At 43.5% G+C, this 16,127-nt stretch overlaps 1 protein-coding gene across 2 annotated transcripts in view; it reads left to right on the top strand.

Moving 5' to 3' along the window:
* Nucleotides 1-16,127, top strand: part of ERC2 (ELKS/RAB6-interacting/CAST family member 2) — a 2,244,592-nt gene that overhangs the window by 976,426 nt on the left and 1,252,039 nt on the right. The gene's annotated exons all lie outside the window — the stretch shown is intronic.

Genomic DNA, 16,127 nt, shown 5'->3' with positions numbered 1-16,127 from the left:
CTTGTTTAATCTTGAACAAATTTGTTTTTTATTTCATTTTAATAATTTCTAGACTTTTTCAGCGTTAATATTTATAAAAGTAATTGTATTTTAAATTCAAATGTATTAATAAATTAAAACGTAATACAATTCATTATTAATTATAACATTATTTGTATTATTAGTGATACACACACACACACACACACACACACATATATGTTACCTACTGGCAGCCTCCAGTATGTAGTCATACTTAGGACCAAGTTTCCACTGAAAAGCGTTTTTGACTTACCTATATCTTTGGCACTGTGTTACATGTTTATCTTTGAGTTGTAGTAGTTAGGTTGTGGGAGAGGATCTAGAATGTGGGGGAGAAAAGGCTGGGAATGGTTGGTGTAAGACGTGCTGTACTGTGCTGCTCGAATAAAGGATGTTTTTTTAAATATCTGCATGGAAATGATGACTGATTCTTACACACTGTTTGACAGATCATCACTACTTGTTTAAAAAAAGTGTCAAGATGTGCATTTCCTATGTCAATTCTCATAGACTTTTTAGACATGCCTTCAGTCTGAACCGCTGGACGGAATTACACCAAATTTGGCAAAAAGCTAGCTCTTGGGCCAGAAAGAGTTCTTTTTGTATTTTGGTGTAAATCCATTCAATAATTTCCAAGATATTAAAAGACAAATACATTTGTATATTTAGGGCTGCAGATCCAGGGAGATCTGCTGATTGGCTTCCAACATTTCAAACAAGAAGTGTTGGCAGCAATTTTGGTACTCGGCCTCAGCCGAGTCCCAAAAAAAAGAAAAAAGGGCATGGTATGTATGTTTTCCTGCTTTACTAACTTATTTTGCCCCCAGGAGGGCCAATTCCCTGGGGAAATTTGGGCAAAAATAGGAAGGGGCGCACAGGGCACCTCTCCTAGGGCCTTCAGAAGTCCCAGGGTCCACCACTTCCCCGGTGCTGTGCTTATCAAGTATGTGGGGTGCTGTGCCCCAGTGACCGCCACCTCCCCGGGACAATACATATGAAGTGTGCAGGGGGCCCTGATGCTAAACGGTGCCATGAAGCTCAATACTTTTTTGTCTGCCTGTACCTTTGTCACGGTAGAGAGAAGGTGGAGGTTGAGGCAACTCATTAAGACAGTTCAGGAGTTCAGAGGGGAAGCTTTTTTGCTGAAACCGGCTCAGAAGAAGATGGTTCTTCATGGTGAAACACAAACTTTTACGTCAGAGATGAATGCTCCAGAGTATCCAAGTAGCCTTTGCCAGGAAGCCCCACAACCTGAATAAATATTCTAAGGTGACTTGAGTTCAGGCTAGTGGGTTTGTGTTGATAAACTGGAGCACTTTCTTTGGGTGAAAAAATGGTCTGGTTCAGAAAGTTCAGGTGGGGGAGGTGCTAAATTATTGAGGGGGAAGGGAAATGAGAGCCTAGAAATACTGTTCCTTGCAAAAGTTGGCTTCTAGGAGCCGGATGGGGCAGAGAGAGTGGTTCATCAATGGCTATCACTCAGGCGCAGGGTTGCCTAACTGCCTTATGGTGGTGGTGTGGTGGGCTGAGGGTGAGTAGGTTTTTTTTGTAGATGTGGGTGGGAGTGGGCTTGGCGAGGTGGAGTGGAGTGAGGTGGGGGAAGCACTTAGAGAGAGGAGCTAACACTTTGTGGGCCACGATGATTTGGAGAGTTTTTTTTTGTCAGATCTTATGTCTGTTGGTTATTTGCAGGAGATTTACTTTGTGGTATTGCAACGAGAGGAAGAACTGTGGGTAAGATACAAACGGCATCTGTGAGTATTTGTGGCCTGGATGAAATCGCCAAGAGAATAAGGGTAAATCATGATCTGAATATTTTGCAGGCTCATATTTTATGTTTACAGGAGATGCATTTAGATAGGTCCAGGAAACAACTGTTTCAATCTATAGAGTTTATTTTGGTGGGGTATACAACTCAGGTGGTTTGGACTCAAGGGGTTGCTATCCTGGCCCGGGGAGACTGCTGCAGACAGGCATGCACGAAGTCAGACAGATTTGGAAGATGGGTGATCACCCAGTGTACTTATCTAGATGGCCAGTTTACCCTAGTAAAGGTGTACTGGTTGGTATTGGATAACCTGTCTGTTTTTGAGTGATTAAACCTTGAACCTGCACTCTGGCCTATACCAATAGTGATCTGTGAGGATTTCAACTTTAATTGATTTGGGGGCTGGTTAGAGAAAGACATTTGCAAATATAAGGTTTGAAAGCCTAAAGTATGTGACTCTTTGGTTCATTTGGGTAACAATCAAGGACTGATTGATGTCTGGGATAAGTTAAAATCCCCAGACCCTGGTTATATGTACTAATCTGCACAACATCGTTCCCATGCTCGTTTGAATTACATGCTTGTGTCTAATTGTCTTGTGCATGGGACTAGGATTTAGAAATATCCCAGGGTTATGTCTGACCATAATCCCCTAGTCCTAGAAGGACTTGAAGCTGGTAGCAGGGAACTGGGCTTTTGACTGAGTGATTTTGTGGAATAGGGATTATATATATCATTTGAAGTGTTGAATCCAGGACTTCCTGGAGGTCAATCAAGGGAGTGCCTCTGTAGGGGCAGGTTGGGATGCTTTCAAGGCAGGTGTGCGTGGGGAAATCCTATGTTTTGGATGAAATAGCCCAAAAAATCAAAAGAGGCAACTTATGGAGCAGTATTGGGCACTCAAGGCAATCGAATCTCACTTAACTGCTGCCGTGGCACTAGAGGAAGATGTAGATGGGGAGGATGTAGAACTGGCTCAGCTAAAGGTAGCACTGACTAGAGCTGCAATCATTAAAATTTCTGATAAAAATGCTGCAGAGAAGTACACAGTATGGAGAAGGGAACGCTATGAATACAGCGAACGGGTGGGGCATGTGTTGGCGGTTCGGGCCAGATGTAGGTGTACCTAATCTGAGATAAGAAGTATAAGAGATGTGCAGTGTACTGTGGTCCCTGGTCATGTAGAAATTCTCAAGGTTATCCGGGGCTTTTATGAGAAGCTTGTACAGGGCAATCTCTTATCTTTGGTCTTGCAGGTACAGGAAGGGTTGCCGGCCCCAGTTCTTGGGCTTCTGCAAAGATGATCGTGCTCTTTAAAAAGAGTAAACCGCCGAAAGAGCTGGGATTGTACTGGCCAATAACCCTTATTAACAGTGATGCTAAGATTTATTTTAAGATCTTGGCTTCATGCCTGAGCCTGGTGATTGCCGAATTGGTTTCACCAAGATAACACAGGTTTGTTCCAGGGAAGGGGACGACAGATCATATTCAGCATGTAATCTCTCTGTTTGATGCAGGATCGGTGTTGGGGAACCCTATGGCTTTGATACTTCTGGATGCCAAAAATGCTTTTGAGAGGTTTTCCTGAGCATATTTGTGGATAATTATGGGCTAATTTGATATAGGACCTAGATATCTGAAAGCAGGGAAACCATTATTTGGCAATCCGATTGTTAGGCTACAGTTGATGGGTGGGCAATCCGGTGAGATTCAAATTCAGAGAGGCTCAAGGCAGTGCTGTCCCTGTTCTCCTTTACTATTTGCACTCTACAGTATATTAACCCATTGTACTGGAAACTAGTGCAGAACTTTTGATAAAGCCAATGAAAAATTACGGCTGGGATACCAAAGCACTGGCATATGCGGGTGACGTGGCCACAGTGACAATCCACCCTTTACCAGCTCTGGAGGACATAAAGAGGGAATCACAGGCATGTGGGCATTTTTTCAGGGTACTTGCTTGATCAAAGTAAGGCTCAAGTTGTCTCAAACAGATTTGTGCAAGTGAGAGATCACAGATTCATCAGTTTACATGGGGGTTACTAAAACTGCTGATTTGGATTGCTTGGTTGCATGCAATCTAGCCCCTGTAATTGGGATAACCAGTAAGGATCTGCCCAGGCTGAATAATTTAATCTGTCTATTGTGGGCTGGAACAATGCTATCAAAATGAGTATTTTTTTTTACCAAAAGTTCTTTGTTTGTTTGGGGCTATCACACTGGTATTTAGTAATTTTTGGTTCAGGACCATGAATACTATGATTATACAGTTGAGATGAGCTTACTTGAAGCCTGGAAGGGCTCTCAGATTCCCCACTCTTCCCCAAGAGAGAGGGGGCTGGGTTGTACCTGATTTGAAACTTTATTATTGGACTGCAGCCCTTCAATTTATATGACATATGTTCTGGGATCAGGGCAGCTTTAGAAGACCCTCCATTTAAGAGATTTTGCTTGGGAAGCAGGCATGTGGGTGTTTTTTTTACGGCAGGCGCAAACCAGCTATTTTAAGGAAACTCGGTTTAAGACCATGGGGGGCGCTGACAGAATTTGGGCTGCAATAAGGAAGAAGCTTGGGTTGAGTTGCCTTTTTTTTGTATACCCCCATACATCGGAATCTGCAATTACCTGATATTTTTAGGGGGTCAATAGTTCAGGGATGGAAGGATAATTGCATTACAAGTATGGAAGACTTTTTCAGGCCGAAGGTAATTGTATCATTTCAAGAGCTGCATGGGAATTTTGAGGTACCCTAGAATGAATTTTTCAAGTATTTGCAAATTCAGTTTTTTATTAAGTAAAAAGGGGGAGGAGCTTCAGGCTTTCAGAAGACAGCTTTGATTGATTATTTGACAAGGCACAACCTATGCACAATTAGTCAACTATACAGGGAGTTGAATACATTGACATCTGATGATCTTGAGCGACATTCAGAAAAATAACAGAATAGACTGGGGCTGAAGTCGGGGTCAGCAAATGTCTCTTTTTGGAATCTCTGGGGCTAGCTAGCACAATTTTACTCTTAGCAAACTTACAAGCTCAACATTATAAAACTGTATATGAACTGCACTATACTGCACTATACTTCAGATTTATTGGTGTATGTTTGGGTGGCAGGATTGAGACAACAGCTTAACTTCTTTGTTGGTGTTACAGAGGAACATGGTTGCTGACTCCGCCCAGAGGTTTAGTTTTATCGCCATGGCCATAGCCCAGATTTGCATAGTGTCATCCTGTTTGGAAAAGGTTCCCCTGACTTTTCAACAGTGGTTTGCCAGTCTCTTCACTATTTTCAACTTGGAAATGGTGCTGTATGAAAAAGAGATTATAAATCTTTTCAGATGGGGAAAAGAATTTGGGTGCCTTGGCTCGAATGGCATTCGTGGGCTACCCCATACTTGAGTTCACCATAATGGCTCTATAGCATGGCTGGCAGGATGTGGAGGATGGGGGAGATAGCTTGCCGTTTGATTAGGGGAAGTACAAGATTCATGTGTAACTTCATTATGGGCGTTCCTGAACTGAGAAGCTTTGCTAGGTATGATGTAAATGCTGGGAATATTTCTCTCTTAGTTGTATTGGAAAGATTGCTCTTTTGCTCTGTTTCTATGGTGATCATTGTTTCAGTTTGGGTAAACTAAGATAAACTGTAAAAGCCTTTCTTTTTGTTTCTTAGCTCTCATTGGTAAATGCTTTGTGTGGTTGGAAAATCCAATAAATATGTTTAAAAAAACAGAAATGCCCTCAATACTGTGGGTTTGGCAATCATATGTTAATGAGTTAACAATGTACTATATATAATGACAGGGTAACATGCTTCGAGTTTTTGTTTTCAGGGTCCACATCCTTTGTGTATGTGTGTGTGTGGGGGGGGTGAGTGTGTGTGTATGTGTGTTTATTTAGAAAACACTGGAGCACTGTAAAGAGAAGGGAGTGGATGGAGGTCTGTAGATCAGGGATATGAGGTAGTGATGCAGCTAGAGCAAGGGGTACTACTACCTGGGACCATTCCTATGGATTGTTACACATGGTCTGGGTGTTGCACCAAGAGGAGGCTATTCATGTCCCTCCTGACAAACAGGCGAGCAGAAACCTTCCAGATCTGAGTGAGGCTGATGATCCAGATCCCAGGAGTGTAGCAAGAGGATTGGTGGTGGACCTGGCCTGTTTTGCAGGGTTATCCCGAACTGTTTGCCGTCTTCCTCCTATTTTTCTGATTTGTTTTGGTTGGCTTTAGGACTCTGGGCACTTTACAACTGCTAACTAATGCTAAAGTGTATATGCTCTTTGTCTAAATTGTATTGGTGATTGGTGTATCCATGATTGGCATATTTGATTTACTAATTATGTCCCTAGTATTGTGCACCAGGCGTGCCCAGGGCCTGTAAATGAAATGCTACTAGTGAACCCGCAGCACTGATTGTGCAACCTGCATGTGTAGCCCTACAGACAAGTCTGAGGCCTGCCATTGCAGTGTCTTTGTGAGTGGTTTCAAACTGCCATTTCGACCTGGCAAGTGCACTCACTTACCAGGCCCATACCTTCAATTTTACTACATGTAAGGCACCCCCAAAGTATGTCCAAGATAGCCCCATGGGCAGGGTGCAGTGTATTCAAAAGGTAGGACATGTACTGGTGTGTTTTACATGTCCTGAAAGTGAAATACTGCTAGATTTATTTTTCACTATTGCCAGGTATATCTCCCCCATAGGGTAGCATGGGGATTGTCTTGAATTATCTCTTAAGTGTAATTTCCCATTAGGAGCAAATAGAGATATGGAGTCTGGGGACTCTTAACTCACATTTTAAAAATACATCTTTTGGTGCATGTTGTTTTTGAATTGTTAGCTTGAAAAGGCTACTTTTAGAAAGTGGGCATTTTCTTGCTTAACCATTCTGTGCCTCTGCATGTCTGTTGAATACACGTCTGGGTCTTTGTGTATTCACTCTCGACAGTCACACAAAGGGAGCTGAGGTGTGCCCTGCATATCCTGATGGTCAATCATCCAGGCTGATGGGTCTTCCTGAGCTAAAGTTGCGCGAAGAGCTGACACTTTCACCTGAATAGGGCTGTGCCTGTTCTCACACAAAGCAGTCTCCAAACCCAGGAGTATGTCTGGGGTCAGGCAGAGAAGGCAGGGTTTTGTGCACCACAAAGCCTTCTCTTTGAAGTTTGCCTACTTCAAAGACAGAAATGAGTATAAGTACTGGACCTCCAACACCACATAGTTATAATACTTCTGGACTGAGGACATTCTGTCAGGAAGAAGAGCTGGATGCGTCTGAGGGACTGCCACTCTGCCTGTTGCTTTGTTGTGCTGGCCTGCTGCTTGCTGCTTCTGTCCTGGGAGTGAACAGACTGGACGGTGCTTTCTACATCGTACTTTCAAAGGTTCTCTAAGGGCTTGAACTGAGCTTTCCCCCCTTCAAGAAGTCTCAGGGAAATCAAAGACTTCACCTGCCAGTGCCTGGGCTGTTCTGCTGAGAGTTCAGACTTGCCAGGTAGTGCCAACTCCAGTCCCTGGGACCTTGGAAGTGTAAGCTGGTGACCTGAAAGAGAAAATCCATGCACCGATGCACCACAGTAGAAAAATTGAAGCAGCGCTTGTCCCGCAGCTGGAGAATTGACACAGCACCTGCCTTGTGCCTGCAGAATCAACGCAGCGCCTGTTTTTCTTGCAGCTCCATCAACACAGCGCGTCTGGATTTTCCATGCATCGTCCCTGGGGCATCAATTTCTCATCAACCCTACACCGCAGTAAGGAACTCAGGCTGCGTGCCTGGAAATCAACGCATCGCCTTCCCTGTAAGAAAAGAATCAATGCATCACCTCCCCCCGCCAGTAAGGAACTGATGCGTCACCTCTCCTGTGAGGAAAGAATCAACGCATCACCTCCCCTGTGCAGTAAGGAGCCGAGGCATCACTTTGCTTTTCAGTGCCTCACCTTCCCTGCGGTCCACACCATTTTTGTTTTTGACGCATCCCAGATACTTCGTGCTAAAAAGATATATTCATTGATTCCTATGAATTAATACTCATTTCAACCTTTAAAAAGTGATATCTTTACTTGTGTATGTTGGGTTTTTGTAATTTTGGTCTTGTTTTACTCAGATAAATATTGGCTATTTTCATAAACTGGTGTGGAGTACTTTTGCAGTGTTCTCACTGCATTACTGTGTATGGGTACAGATACTTCACACATTTCCTCTGAGATAAGCCTGACTGCTTGTGCCAAGCTACCAAGGCGATGAGCAGGAGTTATCTTAGCTGTGTGGCTCCCTTACCCTGACTAGAGTGAGGGTCCCTACTTGGACAGGGTGCAAACCACTGCCAACTAGAGACCCCATTTCTAACCATTGGCATATATTCTCTATCAGTTTTTTTCTCCAGTGTATGTGATTGCCTCTGTAATGTTATGCAACTAGTCATGGGTATTTATTTTGCTTGTCAAATATGGCAATATACTTGAGTTTACTGATTTACAGATGACACTGCTGACTTGGAAAGAACCAATCAAGAACTTTTAGGGTAAGTGATATTATGCCAAACCTCATGAAACTGGTTGGGCAGTGACCATTAAGGCAGTAATAAGAAGGACTTATATCTGTGGTGTCATCAGTGATTTTGGGACACTGGCAAGTAAGGTCTTACTAAATCAGGAATTTTACGGCAGTTCTGAATTGAAAACTGTTCTCTATACAAACATTTCTGTAGCTTTCTTCTGGCAGAGCTGCTGTTCTGAAATCTACTTTAAGCAGAATAGATTTCACTTTATGGCAGGCTGTTTGGGTCTATTTTAAATCCAAATGCGGGGTGAACGTGGATTTAGAGCAGTTGCCATGCTTTGGATTGAAGTTGTCAAGGTTTCTAGTTGAGAGTCTTTACTCCATATCTTTCTTTTGGTTGTCGCTGGTGATTAGCACCGACCCTGTCTTCAGAAGGGTGAGCATTTAAGTCCAGGCCTGGATGGAGGTCGAGCAATTCTTGGCTGGATGATGTAATTTCCTGACGTAATTTCTCTGTTCAGAAACCTTTAACAGCTCAAAATGGCAGAACAAATCCATATGCATTTTCCTGATTGTGTAATGTGAGAAGGGGCATATAACAGGAAAATATCATGTAACAAGTGCATTGTTGTTTACATTTTTTAAAATACTTAATAGCCCTTTTAACTAATTATTTTTTGTTCTTGTGCACTAGTTTTGCTACTTATGTGACACACGCTGGGAAAATAATTCTTCACTATGATTAGTGCCCTTTTTCGCAACTGAAAATGGTGAAACTTTATTTTTCCATTTCTTGGTATATAATATGTTGTGACATCAGTTTGCATCAGGGTACACATTTGTCTAAATGTGCATTTTTGTCTATCACAGCACTATTGTTTCACAAAATGTATGGACTCCCATCTTTTTAGCTGCACTTATGTCTGAATCAGCAGCGTGGGCAGCCACAAATCTCAAGGAGAGGTGCGGAGGGGGAAAATAAAAAAAGAAAATAAATAAACTTACCTCGGACTGCAGTCCCCCACTGTCTCCTGCTGCCTCGCTCCTGTACCCTTGATGTGGTGTCCCAGCATTCACTGTGACACCAGCACAGGCTCCCATTAATCCTGGCGCTTCTTTCATGCTGAGCTTAGCATTAAAGCAGCATCAGGATTGTTCTGAGTGGCTTGGACTGTCGCTCAGACACAGTGCTGGGGTCTGTGCAGTTTCTTTAGCCGGGCTGTTTAACACAGCCGAGCTGGAGAAACCTAAGTGCGCATGCATGTTTTGCTGGCCTGAGACAGCCGGCCAAACACACATGCGCACTTAGTTGTACTCTCTCCTCCTCCGCCTCCCACTTTCCGTGGCCCAGGCCCATCCCTCCCTGCACTGCTGGCTGAGCCAGCAACAGGAAAATAAAACAATAGTGAACTATCGTTTTATTTTTCTGCTGCTGGCTCAGCCCGGGGCAACGCTCCTTCACCTTAGCCTAGAAGGTGGTATTAGTCACAATGCAGGAGTAATTGTGCAGCTTACCACAGTACGCGCTTGAGCTGCAGAATTAATGCTGTATCATTCTTGTGTCAGCAGGGTGGTCACTGTTAGTCTGGTTATGCTTTTAAGGTATTTCTATCATTCTGAGGATCTCTACAGCAGGCAATGTCAGTAATAATCAGGATTACCATTGCTCTGAACCATTATTATATTTTATTAAATGCACTTAAAAAGATTCCAGGGCAGGACACTAATGAAGAGTCTGGAATGTTCTGGCAGCATCAGCATTTCAAGCAGTGCCTGCTCAGTGGTCTAGTCTAGTGATGTTTTCCAGAAGGGAGTCAAGCTTTTGATTGCTGGCACAGTCTTTGTTTCCCGAAGGCCCAAGGTTACAGATGCTGATGGGACACGCATTCTTCATTAATGAATAGAAAGTTGTGCACATAATTTTATTTCTGTTCTAAAAAGTGAATGTCGTTAAAATAGCAAACCGTGATGTGCGTGTTAACGTAGGTACTGTCCAGCCATTCCAAGAAAATGAAAGAAAATATAAAAGGGCTGGTTACAACTGCCCACATTGGTCTCCTTCCATAAATGCCATGACATTGTTTTAATAGAGCATCGTTAAGTGTGCATTGCAAATGGTTCATCAATTGAACTTCTCAATTAACGTGGTGCAAACTGTATTAAATTGTTTTTTAAACGATGACTGAATGCCTATTGTCAGTGGCATAACAAACCCTTACCCCCAGCACCTCCCCACAAAGGGACATTGAGGGGCCCCCTGCCATACTCATGCCACATGATCTGCAGATTTAATTCACCTCAATTGTCCGGGTAGTCCAAGTATGATACATCTACATGAATTCCATTGGTAAGTGCTAACTTTGAATTGAAAATGTTTAACTTTGTTGTATTTGCATGCACTTTGCTAATTCACAGCAGGGCAGATTGAAAGCCAAATTCAGTGTTGCTCATTTTGACAACATGGAGAGTATGGGCTGACTGAGCAAGTCCCTTGCCTCACTGAAATGTAAAGGCAGCCATTAAGGAAAGTGTATGTAAGGGATATGTTTACAAGAGACCTAAAGATGCAAAACAAATCCAGCATCTACAAGATTAGGAGTAGGGCCCAAGTTATGTCAGGACTGCTTGAATTGCTGAGGCCCAAATGACCAAGGCTCTCATGCATCATACTATAAGTGAGTTTCTGCCCTGAAACAACGACTAACATTTAGGGCCTACAATTACTAGTCCCTTTATACTTTCAGGCCCACGGACATATTCATCCAGCCAACCCATAATCAACATCTAGATTCTCTACATCACAACTGCCAACCCAGGGATTAAAAACTGGGTTCTGTTCTTTTTTGTGAGTTGTAGTTCGGACTTTTTGATACAACAATAGTGCACCTGGAACTGTACCACTGGAGAAGCCAGAAATATAAAATACCCCTCACTTTCTACCATAACACCAATTTCACAGAGCTAAGAAAGTGAAAAGGCCTGATATTCCCTAGTGAGTAGCAAGGAAGCTGTCTCTCAAATATATTTTGAACAAAATGGAATAACTAGTGCTTTTTACATCACAATGTTTAAAGTAATAAGCTAAGAGGTTATATGGACAGTCTACTGAAGCTGATATTCTATATGGGTTGGATAAGGTCATATCTCCCTAAGAAAAAGTTGTAAAAAATTGGTCCGAATTGGGCATTTTAAAGCACCAATTTCCAAATAAATAGGCAAAAAGACATAGTGGGTCATTTACAGTTTGGCAGACCTGTACTCCATCACACGCATGGAATAGTACATGTCTGCAAAACTGATGGTTGGCCAGCTCCATTAAGAGTTGAACAGACTGTATACTTCGATCTGTACTGCCCTTACGGACTCTGTTGGCAGAAACCTTAAACCAATAACATGGGCCCATCGATGTGCGTACTTTAGACCCTTTTTTGGGTCTTTCTGATGTTCATTATTTTACTGTTTGGACCACTGCAGTCCAGAGCAGAAAAAATTAAAAACGACCCCTACCCAGTGCCAGCCTCCCTCAAACAGAGCAGACATAGCATGGAAACCACAGATGTCCCCCATGGAGAATAGGTACAGCACTTGAAGTAACTGTGCACGTCTAACTCTCTTAAAACTGGTACAGCAAGGGCATTATTTGGGCAAGTCTCTTACAAAATATAGGACATAGTGGTGCAATCCTCTCTCACAAAACAGGTAGAACGGTGCACTTCTACATTAAATATCACACACTTAATGGAAATGGAAAGTTCCAGTGCAAACATCTCTAAGACTAAGGGCATGTTTACGACTTTGGCAGTCCTAAAAGTGGACCGCCAAAGCCGTTGGGAGGGTGCTACCTTTATATCAGTGACGTTCCCCCCAAGCTTATTATAATGTTCCTGCCAGGCTGACTGACAGGAACATAGTATTATGGGTTCCTGCTGGGTTGACCTGTGGGAACAGAGCTACGACAATGGTATTGTCTCCTTTATGGGTTTCAAGGCCAACATAGTAGCACACCAGCACCATCAGAATGTGCACTGTCTGCTTTTGGTGCTTGGCAGGGGGTGCACTTCACTGGCTTTCTGTCTGCCTTTCCAAGGGAGGGGTCCCTACCATGGAAAGGCTGGTGGAAAGCTGAGTTGCATTCAGCCAGGTGGCACTTAGTTCAGCGCTGCTGTGGCTGGGTACAGCTCAGACCACTATCAGCCCGTTGGGAACCATGTTCCTGGCGGTGACAGCGGTGCCCTGGTGGTCCAACTGCCAGGGTCATAATATGGCGGTTGGACCTCTGGGAGTGCGGTGGTCTGACCATCACCGTGAGTCTGGAGGTCCTTGGAACACCAGACTCATAATCGGGCCCCTAGTGAACAAGAAAACAGCATAGGGAGCATTCGTATAAGCAGTTCTTAGAAAATAGAGAACCTTAGGGAATTCTTCACTAAATATATATTAACAAGAAGCAACAGAGCATGACTCCTTTAAAAAGTACATAAAAGGGCTGAGCACACAAAACAGGTATAGCATGAGTGGCAGTTGTGCATGCCTTCATCACTAAAACATGTTATGCATAGGCAATTGTTGTGCTCACTTTCATCAAGCTTAGACGGCTGTAGGAATCACCAACAACTATATTTCACTTTGAAAGGGCAAGTAGCAGCCCTTCCTGCCCAGTCTGATCTCTTGTCTGTGAAATGCAGATGTGTTGAGCTGTAAAGAAAGGGACCACAGGAACACAAAAAAAGTACTTCAGCTATTATGGTACTATATTCATTTGGACACTTTATCGTGGGTTGAGGTAAATTCACTTTCAGTGTCCCCCCCTTTACTCCTTTCTCACCCCCAAACTTGTCTCACTTGTTCTCCTGCTCGTGTCCTTCTATTTGTCTCTTCGAATAACTTACCTGTAATTAATCCACCCCTTTCATTATTTATTTTTCTTTCACACACTTTCGATTTCCTGTTTGTCTTTCTTGTCTCATGTTAGCCTGGCACAAAATGGAACAATCTATTATGTAATAGTTATTTTTGGAAATTTATGGTGGGGACATTACAGCCTCTTGAAAACCTTGAAAACACCTGGTGTTGTGTTACCTACAGTGCCACCTGGGCATAACAGGTAGGTGCACCTATTTTCTGTGCCCTCGGGGCAGTGTAGTATTTCAGAAGGAGCCACAGACTACTGTGACCCATTATGTAATACAGTTAGTACTGACTCACATGTAGCAGCAGTGTGATCCTAAGGGCCATATCTATATTTGTATGGGGGTGGCCCCATGCAAATGAGGGAAACACTGCAACGCCATATATGGATATGGTTGCAAAGGCAGAAATGTCTGTCAGGAGGGGTACTGACTGAGCTCCAGAAAAAGGGCACAGTCAGTGTGCCCCACTGAGGGTGTCCTCTCAATTAGGTCCCCTGGGTCTCACATACATATCTCTGTTAGCAGATGCATTAATTCAATGTACCTGCATGTAGGTGAGGTGGATCTCTGATCTCTTGCATACCCTTTGAAGTAGAGGGCCACCTACAAAGTGAAAGATGGAGAGTCTACTTCAAACAGCTGCTGGGCTTTTCACAAGCTCGTGCTTGCCCTGGGGGTAGGGCATTATATGTACTAGGATGCACTACACCAATTGCGCTTCATACACCCCTTTAAAGGTGCAGTGCAGCCCAAACAGGGACAGCTCCTCTTACAACATCATAGGTGGCTGAGGGGTCCCATCTGAGATGGGGAAGCCTGCCCCCCACACACACTGCGGGGCTTGTGGGCTCTTGCATTACATGCCCGCCTATTGCTACTCACAATCAAAGCTGGGAGTTAAATGTCAACAGTTCACCTACCTGGCACTTTGGACTGTGCAGGAGGGATACAGGCCCTTTTTTACGAGGAATGCTAGTAACCGAGCAGCAAATATACATATATTCTGAATTTATGCTACAGTGGACTACTAAATTATGCTGCAGGGTTCACTAAATTATGCTGCAAGAAAAAACAAATTATGTGCTTAATACAGAAAATGTAATAGTATTACTTCATGATTTTGTTATTTTTATATATGTAAAAAGTGTCTGGGTAAAGGTGTCCCCTCATTAATACCAGTGTAACACCCAAATACAGCAATAGACAACTGAACTGAAAGGTGATTGGTTAACCCTTGCGAACAGCCCTTTAGTGCATGCTTCCTCTGTTCGACCTAGAAACAAAACGTTTTTTTAACAATAATACAAAGTATCCAGAAGGTAGTAAATGTGACAGCTCCATAATCATAAGGAAAATGTTGCAGCTTCAGATTTGCATAATTCTAGTGACTTTCACATTAATCAGCTGAAAGCTGCCAAGAAATGTCCAAAATAAGAGACAGCTGTTCTGCAAGAGCTTTTGAACCACACAAGTGGTGCTGTTTTGGGATTTTGGGAATTGGGAAAATACCCAAATATAGATGTCAAACCCTGCAGAGTTAATGATCTGGTCGTCTAAGTGGTGTGACTAGGTCATGGGAGTGAATGAGATTTTTGTGTATGCTGGCTTGGATCTCATTTGGTGGCATTTGTGCACACGATGTAGATGGGGAATAACTGCAGGATGTTCTTAGTCACAGTTAAGAGATAAGTGGTTGAATATCCTGGGTTTGGGCCTCAGGCTTCTCCATACCAAGCCTTGAGTGGTAGCCTTGAGTGGAGTGCCTAGTAAAGGACCAAAGCCAAGGTGTAGGGTTGCCTATAGGGTAAATCATTGGTAACAACCTAGGGAAGTAACCACTGCCTCCCCTTCTTGCACCTCCACCCCTCAGAGTCCATCCCAGACAGTCCACACCAATCCTGCCACAATTACTGAACACAACTGGCCTCTGTTAAACAAGCTCCTTTCCTAATTTTCAGACCTCTCTCAAAGAATAGACTACCTCACATCAGCTCTAATCTAGTTTAGTGTCTCTCTGTCTCCTCATCACTCCTATCCTCATCACCTCATGTGGACCCTTCCCCCACACCTCTCCAGCATACCGAGAAATAGCCACCTAACCAGGCCCAAATGGACACAACCACCCCTTGATGACTCAGCCCTACTCCATCTCCTAAAGAGTTATGCAGCTTTAAATTTCACTACCCCCTCCGCCTATATTCCTGTAGGGGGCTTCCAGATTTTCACCATAATCTCCAATTCCATTAACACCATCACACACACCATTCCAGTGCATGCTCATGCCCTCTTAACTTGAAACAAATCCGAACTACCCTGCCCGATCAGCCACGTCCGAAAAACTCCAGCTTCTCCTTGAACTGTATGCTACACAATTGTAAATCTGCAGTAAAACATTGTCTAGAGTCAGACTCAATCCTGACCCATAATCTTGACGTCCTGATCCTCACAAAGCATGGCTTAATGTCTCATCTAGCTATGCTCTTGACCTTCTTCTTCTCACCAAGTACTCCATTTTGTGCTGCAACTGTGAAGACAGTCATGGTGGAGGTCTCGCACTTAGTCACCGTAACACTCTGAGATGCCGAGCCTTCCCAAAGACTCAAAAGACCAAGGGCCAGATGTAGGAAACGTTTAGCGACTCGCAAACGGCAAAAATTGCCGTTTGCGAGTCACTAAACGCGTTTCCCAATGCAGAAATGCATATTGCGAGTCGGTACCGACTCGCAATATGCATTTCAGAATCGCAAATAGGAAGGGGTGTTCCCTTCCTATTTGCGAGTCTGAGTGGTATGCAATACCATTTGCGACTCCGTACGCGGTCGCAAATGGTGTCACAGTTACCATCCACTTCAAGTGGATGGTAACCCACTCGCAAATTGGAAGGGGTCCCCATGGGACCCCTTCCACTTTGTGAATGGACCCAA

This window comes from Pleurodeles waltl, chromosome 9, assembly GCF_031143425.1.
Source record: "Pleurodeles waltl isolate 20211129_DDA chromosome 9, aPleWal1.hap1.20221129, whole genome shotgun sequence".
NCBI lineage: Eukaryota > Metazoa > Chordata > Amphibia > Caudata > Salamandridae > Pleurodeles > Pleurodeles waltl.
Note: the sequence above shows the minus strand (reverse complement) of the source record. Positions and strands in the feature narration are given on the sequence as shown.